The following is a 13,358-nucleotide window of genomic DNA, read 5'->3' as shown; positions in this document are numbered from 1 at the left end:
TCCAATTTTTGATCATGGCATGGCTTGGCAGTTCGGGCTGGACTGTTCCCATGAGGCACAGGGTCAGACTGATTTGCATATAGCCATGTCTGAACTGGGGTGGCAGAGTGGGCTAAAGAACGTTGATGGATTAAACCCAGATCTTTTGACTGGGTGTGAGCGTTTGATTGATTCAGATGCTCCGTCCATCACCACCCCCTTTTGTACCGCTTTTGGCCGCCATAAGTGTGGCAGGGTATGCTCAGACGTGAGTCCCTTGCTCACTTTGCCACTGGATTCAAGCAAGCCGGGCTGAAGACGGCTGGAATGCCAGAAACCGGTCCTCGGAAGCTTGTTTCCGGTCCAGGGAAGGCATGGCTTGGCAGTTCGGGCTGGACTGTTCCCATGAGGCACAGGGTCAGACTGATTTGCATATAGCCATGTCTGAACTGGGGTGGCAGAGTGGGCTAAAGAACGGTGATGGATTAAACCCAGATCTTTTGACTGGGTGTGAGTGTTTGATTCAGATGCTCCGTCCATCACCATCCCCTTTTGTACCGCAATTTTTGATCAATGCCTGACAGCTGGCCTTATAACAATAATTTGTATTGCGCCCTCCTTCGTTAGCATTAATGATGACAAAGGTTTTGCTACCTCCTGGAATATCCATTTTGCATTATGAGTGATGAGACTGATGTACTAATCACAAAATGAAGGGCAGAGTTCACAGACCTTTCGGTGTGCAGTTTGCGCATGCTGGTTGACAAGCTCCCCTTACTTCATAAAGCCTCTTTGCTCTGAGTTTATAAGGTACCAACCTCTTCCTGTACGTTTTGTCTCTTAAATGTAGGGTCCAGAGAATGTCTTCCTTGCCACCATATGTGAGGCGAGCTTGACGGCAGTGTTGTGCCATGCCTGTTCTTTATGAAATGGGTTTTCCAGGCGGGATGTAGACCAGGGGTTTGCGCCAGACCACTCCTGCGACAAAGTCGTTGGTCTTGGCGCACAGAGCCAGGATAGCCATTCGGACAAGATCCCCAATGGTTAAGAGTTATTCCCATCCCTTTGTATTGGTTTTGGAAGACCTGTTTCTGCCAGGGAGGTCTCATAACTAATTATCATTAATGTGCAGTTATAACGATATTTGTCGTCGTTTTATTTTGTTGCCTCTTTTTGTGATATCCTGAGGAGCCGATTAAATTCCTTTCTGTACAGGTTTTAAAAGCAAAGTAAAAAAATGTCCTTATAGCTTTCTCTCCCTTAAAAGATCCCCCACTCAAAGAAAGCTACATGGGGATCCATTGATCTAGCTCTCATAACATAGATGATCTACCGATTGACAGCTGGGCTCACATGGCGGGTTCATCGCCCATCCCATTTCTGATCGTGACTTCGATCAGCCATGAAATTACCGCCAGACCTACCACAGTGACCAATGGTTCAGTTCATACGAGGAAGACCATGTCTCATTCCATAGCTTTTCCCGAGCCACAGAGGAGCTTGTACACCAGGGCAAGAATGCGTCTCACATGGACACCCATCTCACCATCTGCTTCTTAACCACCTCTGTCCCTCTGCCCTTCCAGATCTTTTACTGTTTTCACATTGCAACTCACCCCCTTACTGCAAGCACCACCACCATTGAGTGTTGTAGACTTAACAAAATTCGATCAACTTCCTTGCCTTCAAGAAGCCATTTCGCAAGTCCATAAAACGTGGCTTTTTGATAGATAATCTGCCTCTCCTGTTTTTAGGTTTCGCCTATTACCATTCGCTTGCGAATGGAATAGGCGAAAATTCAAGGGCTTGATCGACTAGTGAAACCACTGCGGTTTCTTCACAGTGCATGTGAGGTCACGTGACCACAAAAGCGGGTCACGTGACCACACAAGCACGAGCATCTCCCTAATCCGCCTGCCTCCCCTCGCTCGCATTCACGCCCCCCACCAGGCTCTCCCGCCCCCATCAGGCTTCCCTCCTAATCCGCCTGCCTCCCCTCGCGCATTCACGCCCCCCCACCAGGCTCTCCCGCCCCCATCAGGCTCCCCACCAGGCTCTCCCGCCCCCATCCGGCTTCCCTCCTGTATCAGTTTCCCTGACGTCACATTCCCCCGCCCTGCCTCCACCATTCCCTACCAGCTACCACTGCAAATGTTGCTCTTCCGCCCCCATCCGGCTTCCCTCCTGTATCAGTTTCCCTGACGTCACATTCCCCCGCCCTGCCTCCACCGTTCCCTACCAGCTACCACTGCAAATGTTGCCCTGCTTGGACTGGTCGGTGAATTTAAGTAGTATTTTGTGTAGTAAGGAGCGCGCGTTCTCCGTGTGCTTTATAAATTTGCGCCTCACTTGCACGACGATGGAGCCGTTTAAAAAATACGGGAACTTCCACACTGACATCAACTCACTCGAGTGCGTGAAACAAACACGCATGAAAAACCGGCACTTCGGGTTTTATAGAGTCAACAGTTTACGATGCACATGGAAAACAGATTCAAAAGCACACGCAGACACTTCTCCCTAAGCGATTATCCGTCCGATGAATCTGAGTGACTTTCATTGCTCGAGTAGTTTACCCGCTGGTGAGACATTTTTACCTATGTGCGCGTGACGTGTGAGTCCTCGGGACCTGTGTACTTCTGTCTACAGAATACTTTTTTCAAAGCCAATCTACTCGCCCAAAGCACACGACAACACCCCGTCACGCCCCCCCACCAGGCTCTCCCGCCCCCATCAGGCTTCCCTCCTAATCCGCCTGCCTCCCCTCGCGCATTCACGCCCCCCACCAGGCTCTCTTGCCCCCATCCGGCTTCCCTCCTGTATCAGTTTCCCTGACGTCACATTCCCCCGCCCTGCCTCCACCGTTCCCTACCAGCTACCACTGCAAATGTTGCCCTGCTTGGACTGGTCGGTGAATTTAAGTAGTATTTTGTGTAGTAAGGAGCGTGCGTTCTCCGTGTGCTTTATAAATTTGCGCCTCACTTGCACGACGATGGAGCCGTTTAAATAATACGGGAACTTCCACACTGACATCAACTCACTCTAGTGCGTGAAACAAACACGCAGGAAAACCGGCACTTCGGGTTTTATAGAGTCAACAGTTTACGATGCACATGGAAATGTTGGTTTGTTGTGTGCGCTGTTTAACGTTACAACGTGGCGACCTTAGGGAATCAGTGTGCAAAGGAACGGAGCACACTCGAGTGCATGCACGCTAAACCAGACAAAATGCAACAGAAACAGATAAAAGACTAAAGAAGGGAGTGCTTCAGACATAAGTTTCATGTATCGTGTTCAAGCCGTCCCAACCTGGCAGCACCCCGCGAATAAACTGACAAGTATAAAGGATTACAGCGAAGTCACGCCGAGGATTACCTACTGAGTTAAATGACAAGAATCTACAACAATCACGTGTGGATAACGCAATGGGATAGTGGCAGACAACGTTAAAACGCTAACATTTCATGGACATTTACCAAAAAACATGAAGGGCAAATACACGGGTGACGTCAAGGAAGAGGGGTTGATGATTTTTTCAGGGGAGTGATACTATTGGGTGCAGGGATTTCTAGGGGAGGGGTAAGACGCACACGCGGATAATGCACTAAGGAGCCACAGGTGGGTGGGGCGCATGACTTTAAAAAGAGCAGTCGCATGGTGGACGGGCGTAATGGAGGTTAATACGGGAAGAGATTTGCAGAAGGATGACATCAGGTATGAACGGGCGTAGATGGTTTCAGAGAGTGGCAGGGGGAGGATAAGAGGAAGAAGGTTAAAGTGAGCGGGAAATGCATAGGCACTTTGTACAGCTTATGCTTGAGTCACGGTACGAATTACTTTTGAACACAACGGGCGGAGACGGTTCTAGAGAGTGGCAGGGGGAGGATTAGAGGAAGAAGGCTAAAGTGAGCGGGAAATTAGAGGCACTTTTTACAGTTTATGTTTGAGCCACGGCACGAATTACTTTTGAGGATTTATAGGGGGATGTAGTATGGCAATGAGGTGTGATCAAACAAGAACAACACACGGGGGGATTAGATAGGATGTGAAAGGGTGTATTATAACCACAGAATGAGGAGGGGATGTAAATGGCAATGTTGAAATGTTGAATATGTTTTTTTAAAAGAAACGATGGAAACATGTGATTTTCTATACCGCAGATACCCCTGACGAAGCGTAAAGCGAAATGCATTGGGTGCGATGTTTGTATTATTCAGAGGACTCGAGATTCAACACATGTTCATGTTTAAGCCTGGATAGGCAATCATGTAATATTTACACGCAGAAACTGAAATGAATTTCGTATCCCTGGCGTGACTATGAAGTTTGGATAAAGTTTGGAAATAAAATGGATTCAAAATGATATAACTATGGCTAAAGTGAATAATTTGGAACACTATGTTTATACGGCTGTGCAACTCGTATATGACCAGCACTGAGCTGGTCATTATTCAAATATGGACCTTAGGGAATCCCATCCCAAAAAACTGAGATATACTTAGTTCCATTCATTTACATACAAGCGCAAGCGCACAGACAGACAGGCATACATATACAGTCAAATTTAAAAGTACTCTCACACTCACTGGCACACATAGACACACAGAAAGACAATACAGAGACGCAAACAGGTACAGAAACAAAGACTCCCCACACGCACAGTCACACACAAATACACCCTGACTCACACACAAATACATTCAAACTTAAGTATGCTGACACGCACGGGAGCACAAATGCACACACACATATGCAATACAACCACGAATAAAACACACACAGAAAAATAAACTTGCCCACACGCACAAATACACACTGGCAAACACACACACACAAACATTCAGACTTAAGTTCTCGGACACACACTGACGCACATCCAGAAAGACACACATACAGGCACGTATAGAGGTAAAGAAAAAAAATAGACTCGCACGCACACACGGTCGCGCACAAATACACACTGCCACACCCACAATACATGCAAACGTAAGTACGCAGACACACACGGACGCACAAACAAAGATGCAATACAAACACGCATACAGAAAAATCGATTTGCCCACACACACAATCACGCACAAATACACCCTGACATTCAAACTTATGTACGCAGACACATTGGCGCACACATAGACACACAAAGGAATACACAAACAGGCAATTCAAGGACATTACGTGAAACCTAGATTTGTAAACGTGTATTGTAAAGAGACATGCATGTGCTCATGTAAGTAAATTGTGTAACTTGGTGTGGATTATGCATATGTCTGATAGTTGAGTTGTGTTTTGGTGGTTTGGGCGAGCACCACTTCTGAAGTTAAGACTACAGACACAATCCACAACACATTATCACAATACACAAAGACAGATTCAAAAGCACACGCAGACACTTCTCCCTAAACGATTATCCGTCCGATGAATCTGGGTGACTTTCATTGCTCGAGTAGTTTACCCGCTGGTGAGACATTTTTACCTATGTGCGCGTGACGTGTGAGTCCTCGGGACCTGTGTACTTCTGTCTACAGAATACTTTTTTCAAAGCCACTCTACTCGCCCAAAGCACCCGACAACACCCCGGGCAGCAGACGCGCTCATTGTTAGCCACCTTTGGTAGATTGGGCCAGCACCCCCTCACGAGCCTCTCACCCGTGCTGTACGCTCCCTCCTCTCACCCGTGCTGTACGCTCCCTCCTCTCACCCGTGCTGTGCGCTCCCTCCTCTCACCCGTGCTGTACGCTCCCTCCTCTCACCTGTGCTGTACGCTCCCTCCTCTCACCTGTGCTGTACGCTCCCTCCTCTCACCTGTGCTGTACGCTCCCTCCTCTCACCTGTGCTGTACGCTCCCTCCTCTCACCCGTGCTGTACGCTCCCTCCTCTCACCTGTGCTGTACGCTCCCTCCTCTCACCTGTGCTGTACGCTCCCTCCTCTCACCCGTGCTGTACGCTCCCTCCTCTCACCCGTGCTGTACGCTCCCTCCTCTCACCTGTGCTGTACGCTCCCTCCTCTCACCCGTGCTGTACGCTCCCTCCTCTCACCCGTGCTGTACGCTCCCTCCTCTCACCTGTGCTGTACGCTCCCTCCTCTCACCCGTGCTGTACGCTCCCTCCTCTCACCCGTGCTGTACGCTCCCTCCTCTCACCCGTGCTGTACGCTGCCTCCTCTCACCCGTGCTGTACGCTCCCTCCTCTCACCTGTGCTGTACGCTCCCTCCTCTCACCTGTGCTGTACGCTCCCTCCTCTCACCTGTGCTGTACGCTCCCTCCTCTCACCTGTGCTGTACGCTCCCTCCTCTCACCCGTGCTGTACGCTCCCTCCTCTCACCTGTGCTGTACGCTCCCTCCTCTCACCTGTGCTGTACGCTCCCTCCTCTCACCCGTGCTGTACGCTCCCTCCTCTCACCCGTGCTGTACGCTCCCTCCTCTCACCTGTGCTGTACGCTCCCTCCTCTCACCTGTGCTGTACGCTCCCTCCTCTCACCTGGGTTTTAATGAGCTGAGCTAGTAAGGACCTGCCCCCCACCCCACACGGGACCACCAGTGTTTACAGCTCCTACTAACGTGAAAAAAAGCACTGGCGTTGCCAATATGTTTCGCATTTGGAAAGTTGGAGCTATTGGTTTTGTAAATGACATTTTATATTTATATATCGTTATTGGCATTGTCAATAACAATATATAAATATAAAATGTCATTTACAAAACCAATAGCTCCAACTTTCAAAATGCGAAACCTATTGGCAACGCCAATGCTTGTTTCCTAAGCCCTGGATTTGCTCCCTGCGCCGGGAAACCCTTCTTGGGTAGCTGTTGCCCATTACAAACTTAAAAAATAAAAATAATAAAAATATAAAGCCAAGGAATTCATGCTGGCTGCTGGTAGCCTGTCTTCTTGCCATGCCCCACAACCTCTTGTCTTAATTTTATTTTGGCAGATCACTCTGGATTCATGAGTGCTGCAGTTTTTAAAGCAAACTTTCTCCCTTTGAAAAGGGAAAGTGCATCCTTCCAAATCCGTAATGTGCCTTGGATTTTCACAACAGCTATGCACTATTAAATCTATTTTATTTTGTGTTTCCAGATGCTTCATATGCTGTAAACAACTTAATGTTTCCCTTTATATCTTGTTTGTGCAAGTTACATAGGACTTCATCTGCAAATAGCTCCAGGTGAGATAAAACGTAGTGCCTTTTGTTTTTAGGCAGAGCAGGGCACCGAGATCAACTTTTTATTTTTATTTATTTTTTAAATGACATGAAAGTGACATTTTGTTAGTAAACTGTCATGGATTATGGATCAGGCCCATGTAAACTGAAAAGACTACATCTGCAGAATGCCATGAAAGGGTTGTAGTTTACTTGTAGTTCCTTGTCGGAAATAATAAAAGCAGTCCCTCTTTGAAGCGGACACTCCCTGAAAGGAAACACCACCCCAGTTGTCTCTGCAAACCGTTCATGGCCAGCCACCAGGACTGCAGAATGGGCTTCCTTAGGAGATGTGTGCTTGGGTTTATCATGGGCTGTGAAACCATTCCCTGGGCTGCAGCCCCCATTCATGGTTCTGCATGGCAGGGCATCCTCAAAGTGTCGTTTTAATATAGTATCACAGTGAATTTAATAAAAATATTTTTTATATTCTAATAAGTTAGATATTTTTACATATAATGAAGTTAAGTGTGTAGATATTGGAGTGAATGTATTTGAGAGTGTGTAGGAGAGAGCAAGACTTTATTCTGTTGAATATATTATTAGACTAAGTGACACCAGAGGGACTTTCTTTTGTTTTGATTATAACTGACCCTGTCCCTTTCGGGGATATAAGGGCACCTCCCACATTTTTGTGAAGCATCTTCAATAACTTCCACCGCGGCCTCCTCTTTTTGGGGTTGGTTCTTCCTGGACCGGGCTTGCGAGCCTCTTCCTAATGCAAAATGCTTATGGCCATAGATTTATGTTTTTTAGATCCAGTAACAAATTTTAAGACCACTGTGATTGGGTCTCTTGCGTGGTAGTTCCGCTGTTTCTTGTAAAAATCTCCCAACGATAAGAGAACGTCGTCAATGGTGATGTTGTGTTGAGGTGGTCGCGCGGGATGCGCTTGAGCGCCAGTGCTGCCGGTTCATTTTTGTATCCGAAGATGTGCTTGCTGATCCCTCGTGACCTCATTTCCCGCCATCGCAAGAGGTAGCACTCCAGTTATGGATACCACTGATCGCGCTGACACCGTAACCATGATGACTTGTTTACATCCCAGAACCCCGCTCCCTCTTGGCAAGACTGGTAATCACCTCGCCCTACCTTGTCACCACAGGCCGCTGTGAATGTTGTAGCTGCCAAAACCCAAGGTCGCGAGGGGAAAGGATGCTGAGCGCGTGGGGTGAAAACAACCCCCCTGAATTAGGAGGACCGTGGTTCGCTGTATTAGCAAGGCCTGAACTGGGCGCGTGCAGTCAAACAAGAAAGCGGGGGTCGACGAATGAAAGAAGACATGTAAGAAATCAATACGGCAATAATGAAAATGGACAGGAGGCAAAGGGGACTTCAAGGCCTGAGAAGCGAGCGGCCCGAAGATTGAATTAATAAGCCAGAAAGTACATCCCCCCCCTCCCATCTCCTGGCAGGGGGGACCGCGCGGCAGTCGGCTGTCAACAGGCGCTAGCCTCTGCCTCCAGCCTGCACCCAGGGAGTCTGCTTTCCATTTTTATTCTTCTCTGTGATTACAGAGACATTTTCTGGACGTGGAGGGATGATTGCAGATTACAATTGGATATTGTGCAGTTTGACCGTCTTCATGTTTTTCTTAAAGCACGGGCAAGCGCATGCAACAATGAGGGGAATACAGATCTGATGCCTGTGCGTGCAATTGGAGGCCTACATGTATACATTTAGGAGTAATGTTTATGCTGAAATGCAGTTTTACTTTTGAAATGTAAACTACCGAACGGCATGAATTTAAAGTGCACTTATAAACCTATGTACATATCTGTATAGTTATACATATACACATACATATAGTCCCATATGCGCATATCAGTCTGTACATACTTACATACACTTACATTTGTTCATATATCTAAATCTGTGTATACATATCCTAACATATACACGTGTATATATACATGTATGCAAACATATGTACACATATTAGTCTATGTATACATATTCAATCATTTGTCCATATATCAGTGTGTGTGTAATATCTATCTATCTATCTTTATATATATCTATATATATATATATATATATATATATATATATCTCCAAACATGTACTTATGACTACTTATATACATTTGCAAACATATGCACTTAGGATTTCTCATTCATATATATATATATATATATATATATATATATATATATATATATATATATTCACTGAAAAAACCATAGGTTATAGACCATATATAGTTAGGAATTAGCACTTACAAAACCTTATTTTACTCACACAAAACCATTGAAATTCGCATATATAGTTAGTTGCACTAACTATATATCGCGCACCCGCAATCCACTGCTGATCATGTCACATATTACATCATTCATGACATGGTCAGTGACATCACTGATGACATCACTGATGACATCTCAAATGACATCACTGATGACAACATCCAGTGACTGTATGTTTCTGTAAAGTTAAAATATGTCTTACATATTGAAGAATGAGTGGATGTATAAGCGTCTGGATGAAGGATTTAGTAGGTGCATGACTGACTGTATGAGTGAGTGATTAAATGTGTCTCACTGAGTGCATGGGTTAGTGACTAAACTGTCTTAATTTGTGCATCATTATGTCTGTTGTTCTGTAAACTGCTGCATGTGTTGATCAGTAGCTATATGAGTAACTATATGGGTTATTGATTGGTTGCCCAAGTATTTGTATGGGAGACTGAGTGTGTGTGTGGGTGGCTGGGAGGTGTATGACTCTGTGCATAGATGTGTGAGCAGTTGATTCACTAGATGTATGGGTTCAAAAGTGCATGTGGAAACAGCTGTATGGGCGGTTGACTGTGTGCATGAGTGTATTGGTGAGTGAATGGATATCTCAGTGCTACATGTCAAAGTAAGTACATATGTAAAACACAGTACATGTGAGAGTTGACATATATAAATAACTGTGCATAAGAGCCAGTGAATGTGTGAGTGGCTGTATGGATCATTGTGAACTTGTATCAGGGATTGTATAAGAGAGTAAATATGTGTTAGTATATGTTTGAATAAGTAAGGTGTGTATAACTGTATAGTTGAGGAAATGGATGTGTGATTGATTCTTTGCATGACTGACTAGGTGTGTGAGTAACTCCATGGATGAGTGACAGTCTGTGAGTGTCTGTTTACACTGAGTGTATCTAAGGTTATATTAGAGTCTGAAGAGGTTCATCGTATTATCACATGAATGATGTCATCAGTGATGTGATCAGTAATGTCAAATGAGATGTCATCAGTGATGTCATCAGTGATGTCATTTGAGATGTCATCAGTGATGTCATCAGTGATGTCATCAGTGATGTCATTTGAGATGTCATCAGTGATGTCATCAGTGATGTCATTTGAGATGTCATGTCATCAGTGATGTCACTGACCATGTCATGAATGATGTAATATGTGACATGATCAGCAGTGGATTGCGGGTGCGCGATATATAGTTAGTGCAACTAACTATATATGCGAATTTCAATGGTTTTGTGTGAGTAAAATAAGGTTTTGTAAATGCTAATTCCTAACTATATATGGTCTATAACCTATGGTTTTTTCAGTGAATATATATATATATATATATATATATATATATATAACATTTCTATGGCAAAATGAAACCCCTCATTTTGTTCCTTTTCAAATTAAATGTATTAAGTGTTACCACTTTATTCCAATCAAGATGACTTCAGGTGTGCCATACTTTTGTCATAAGTAAGACTGTTAGCGTTCTAGTTGTTCTTTAGAACACTCTGGGACATTCTGTCATTGGGCTATAGTTGGGCTACATCTGGCTGATATTTGGGCTACATTTGGGCTCTTTTGTCTCTGGTGGCCATCTTGGGAGACTGCATATCAGATTTTTTTTAATGAAATATAAGAGGATTTGAGAAGTCACTCAAAATGTGTCCTAATTTTTCTTTCTTCAGCACTAATCATAATTTCTATGGCAAAATGAACCCCCTCATTTTGTTCCTTTGCAAATTAAATGTTTTAAGTGTTAACACTTTATTCCAATCAAGATGACTTCAGGTGTGCCATACTTTTGTCATAAGTAAGACTGTTAGGGCTCTAGTTGTTCTTTAGAACACTCTGGGACATTCTGTCACTGGGCTATAGTTGGGCTACATCTGGCTGATATTTGGGCTACATTTGTTTTTTTTGGTCTCTGGTGGCCATCTTTGGGCTACATTGGGCTACATTGGGCTACATTTGGGCTCTAACATATATATAGCCCAATGTAGCCCAATATATATTTTTCAAAGTTAATTTTCGTAAAAACCACTGGAGCATATATCTTGAGACATAGCAAAGGCACATCGGGCTACCAGTCCCTACAATTTTGCCAAGTTTTGTGGAAATCCATTCAGCCGTTCGAGCTAAAAGTGAGTCCAACCGCCCTATGGAAAACTCAATGTTAAAAACACGTTTTGGGACCCCCCTTTTTTCTCGGCCCCCGCTTGACGAAACCCCCCCCAACTTTCAGGGGACGCTCAAAAACAAAATGTGCCATTTTCCTGAAAATGTCAGCCAATTCCATCCATCAACGCCAAAGTTATTCAACATAGAATTTTCAGAAATCCCTATTCAAAAAAATCCTAACTATATATACCTACTGGCGACTGCCAGTAGGTAATATATATATATATATATATATATATATATATATATATATATATATATATATATATATATATATATATATACATACATACATATATATATACACATATCCTAGTATGTACATACATTTGTGTATATTGTACATACATATCCAAACGTATGTATGTATATATATATATCTGTCTACTTCTATATATATATATCCATACATCCCCACTTTGCAGTTAGAGCGTTTTTTGTTTTGCTTATAACTTTGGTGCCGTTAGCTGAATCTTTGTAAATCTTTCCCAAAAACGTAAACCCACCTCAGCTCCTTCCTAGAAAGTTTCAGAGTGATTGTCAAGTGGGCGGCAGAGAAAAGGGGAGGTGTCCCCAAATGTTTTTTTTCCCTATGTGTTTTCCATAGAAAATTTAGAAAACTGTTTAACAGAATTACATCAGATTTGGCAGAAAGTTAGATCTTTAGCCAGAAAATATGCTTTTTCTGATTTGGTGTAAATCTATTCAGTCGTTTTTTCAAGAAATTAAGGTTCAAAATGTATAGATATATTGACAGTTGATCCTGTAGGACTCCCACTGGAGGCTTACAGGATGCAAATTAAAAACCGTGAGTGAACTGATTGGTCGCAGGTACTTTTTTTTCCCTCCCCTGGCAGACGGCTTCTACCTGCTGCAGGACTCTGTCCTGCAAGCGATCTGATTGGCTGTCCGAACCACAAAGAAAATGTTGTGGCTGTTATTACAGAACAGGAGAGCCCTGTCCAGGTATCCTGAAAATGAAAAAGAATATCGGGGAGCAATTGGCTGTATATGTTATGGGCCACCTTTTGTTCTTTCATCCTTGAAGAGGTTCTTGGCCAGGTTTTATTCTTTCATCCTCGCAGTGATTGGCTGCAGAGGTTCTTGGTCAGGTTTTATTCTTTCATCCTTGCAGAGTGATTGGCTGCAGAGGTTCTTGGTCAGGTTTTATTCTTTCATCCTTGCAGAGTGATTGGCTGCAGAGGTTCTTGGTCAGGTTTTATTCTTTCATCCTTGCAGAGTGATTGTGTGCAGAGGTTGCGGGCCAGGTTTTATTAGTTTATCCTCGCAGAGTGATTAGCTGGAGAGGGTGCATGTTGGCTTATATTCTTTCATCCTCGCAGAGTGATTGGCTGCAAAGGTTCTGGGACAGGTTTTATTAGTTTATCCTCGCAGTGATTGGCTGCAAAGGTTCTAGGCCAGGTTTTATTCTTTCATCCTCGCAGTGATTGGCTGCAGAGGTTCTGGGACAGGTTTTATTCTTTCATCCTCGCAGTGATTGGCTGCAGTGGTTCTGGGTTAGGTTGTATTCGTTCATCCTCGCAGTGATTGGCTGCAGAGGTTCTGGACCAGGTTTTATTCGTTCATCCTCGCAGTGATTGGCTGCAGAGGTTCTGGGCCAGGTTTTATTCGTTCATCCTCGCAGTGATTGGCTGCAGAGGTTCTGGGCCAGGTTTTATTCGTTCATCCTCGCAGTGATTGGCTGCAGAGGTTCTGGGCCTGGTTTTATTAGTTTATCTTCGCAGAGTGATTAGCTGCAGAGG

General features: G+C 44.4%; 1 protein-coding gene across 2 annotated transcripts in view; it reads left to right on the top strand.

Annotated features, from left to right (window-relative positions):
* Nucleotides 1-13,358, top strand: part of NCKIPSD (NCK interacting protein with SH3 domain) — a 346,636-nt gene that overhangs the window by 85,971 nt on the left and 247,307 nt on the right. The window lies entirely within an intron of this gene.

The sequence above is a fragment of the Lissotriton helveticus genome, chromosome 9, assembly GCF_964261635.1.
Source record: "Lissotriton helveticus chromosome 9, aLisHel1.1, whole genome shotgun sequence".
Classification (NCBI taxonomy): domain Eukaryota; kingdom Metazoa; phylum Chordata; class Amphibia; order Caudata; family Salamandridae; genus Lissotriton; species Lissotriton helveticus.
The sequence above is the reverse complement of the archived record's forward strand: the minus strand, read 5'-3'. Positions and strand labels throughout refer to the sequence as shown.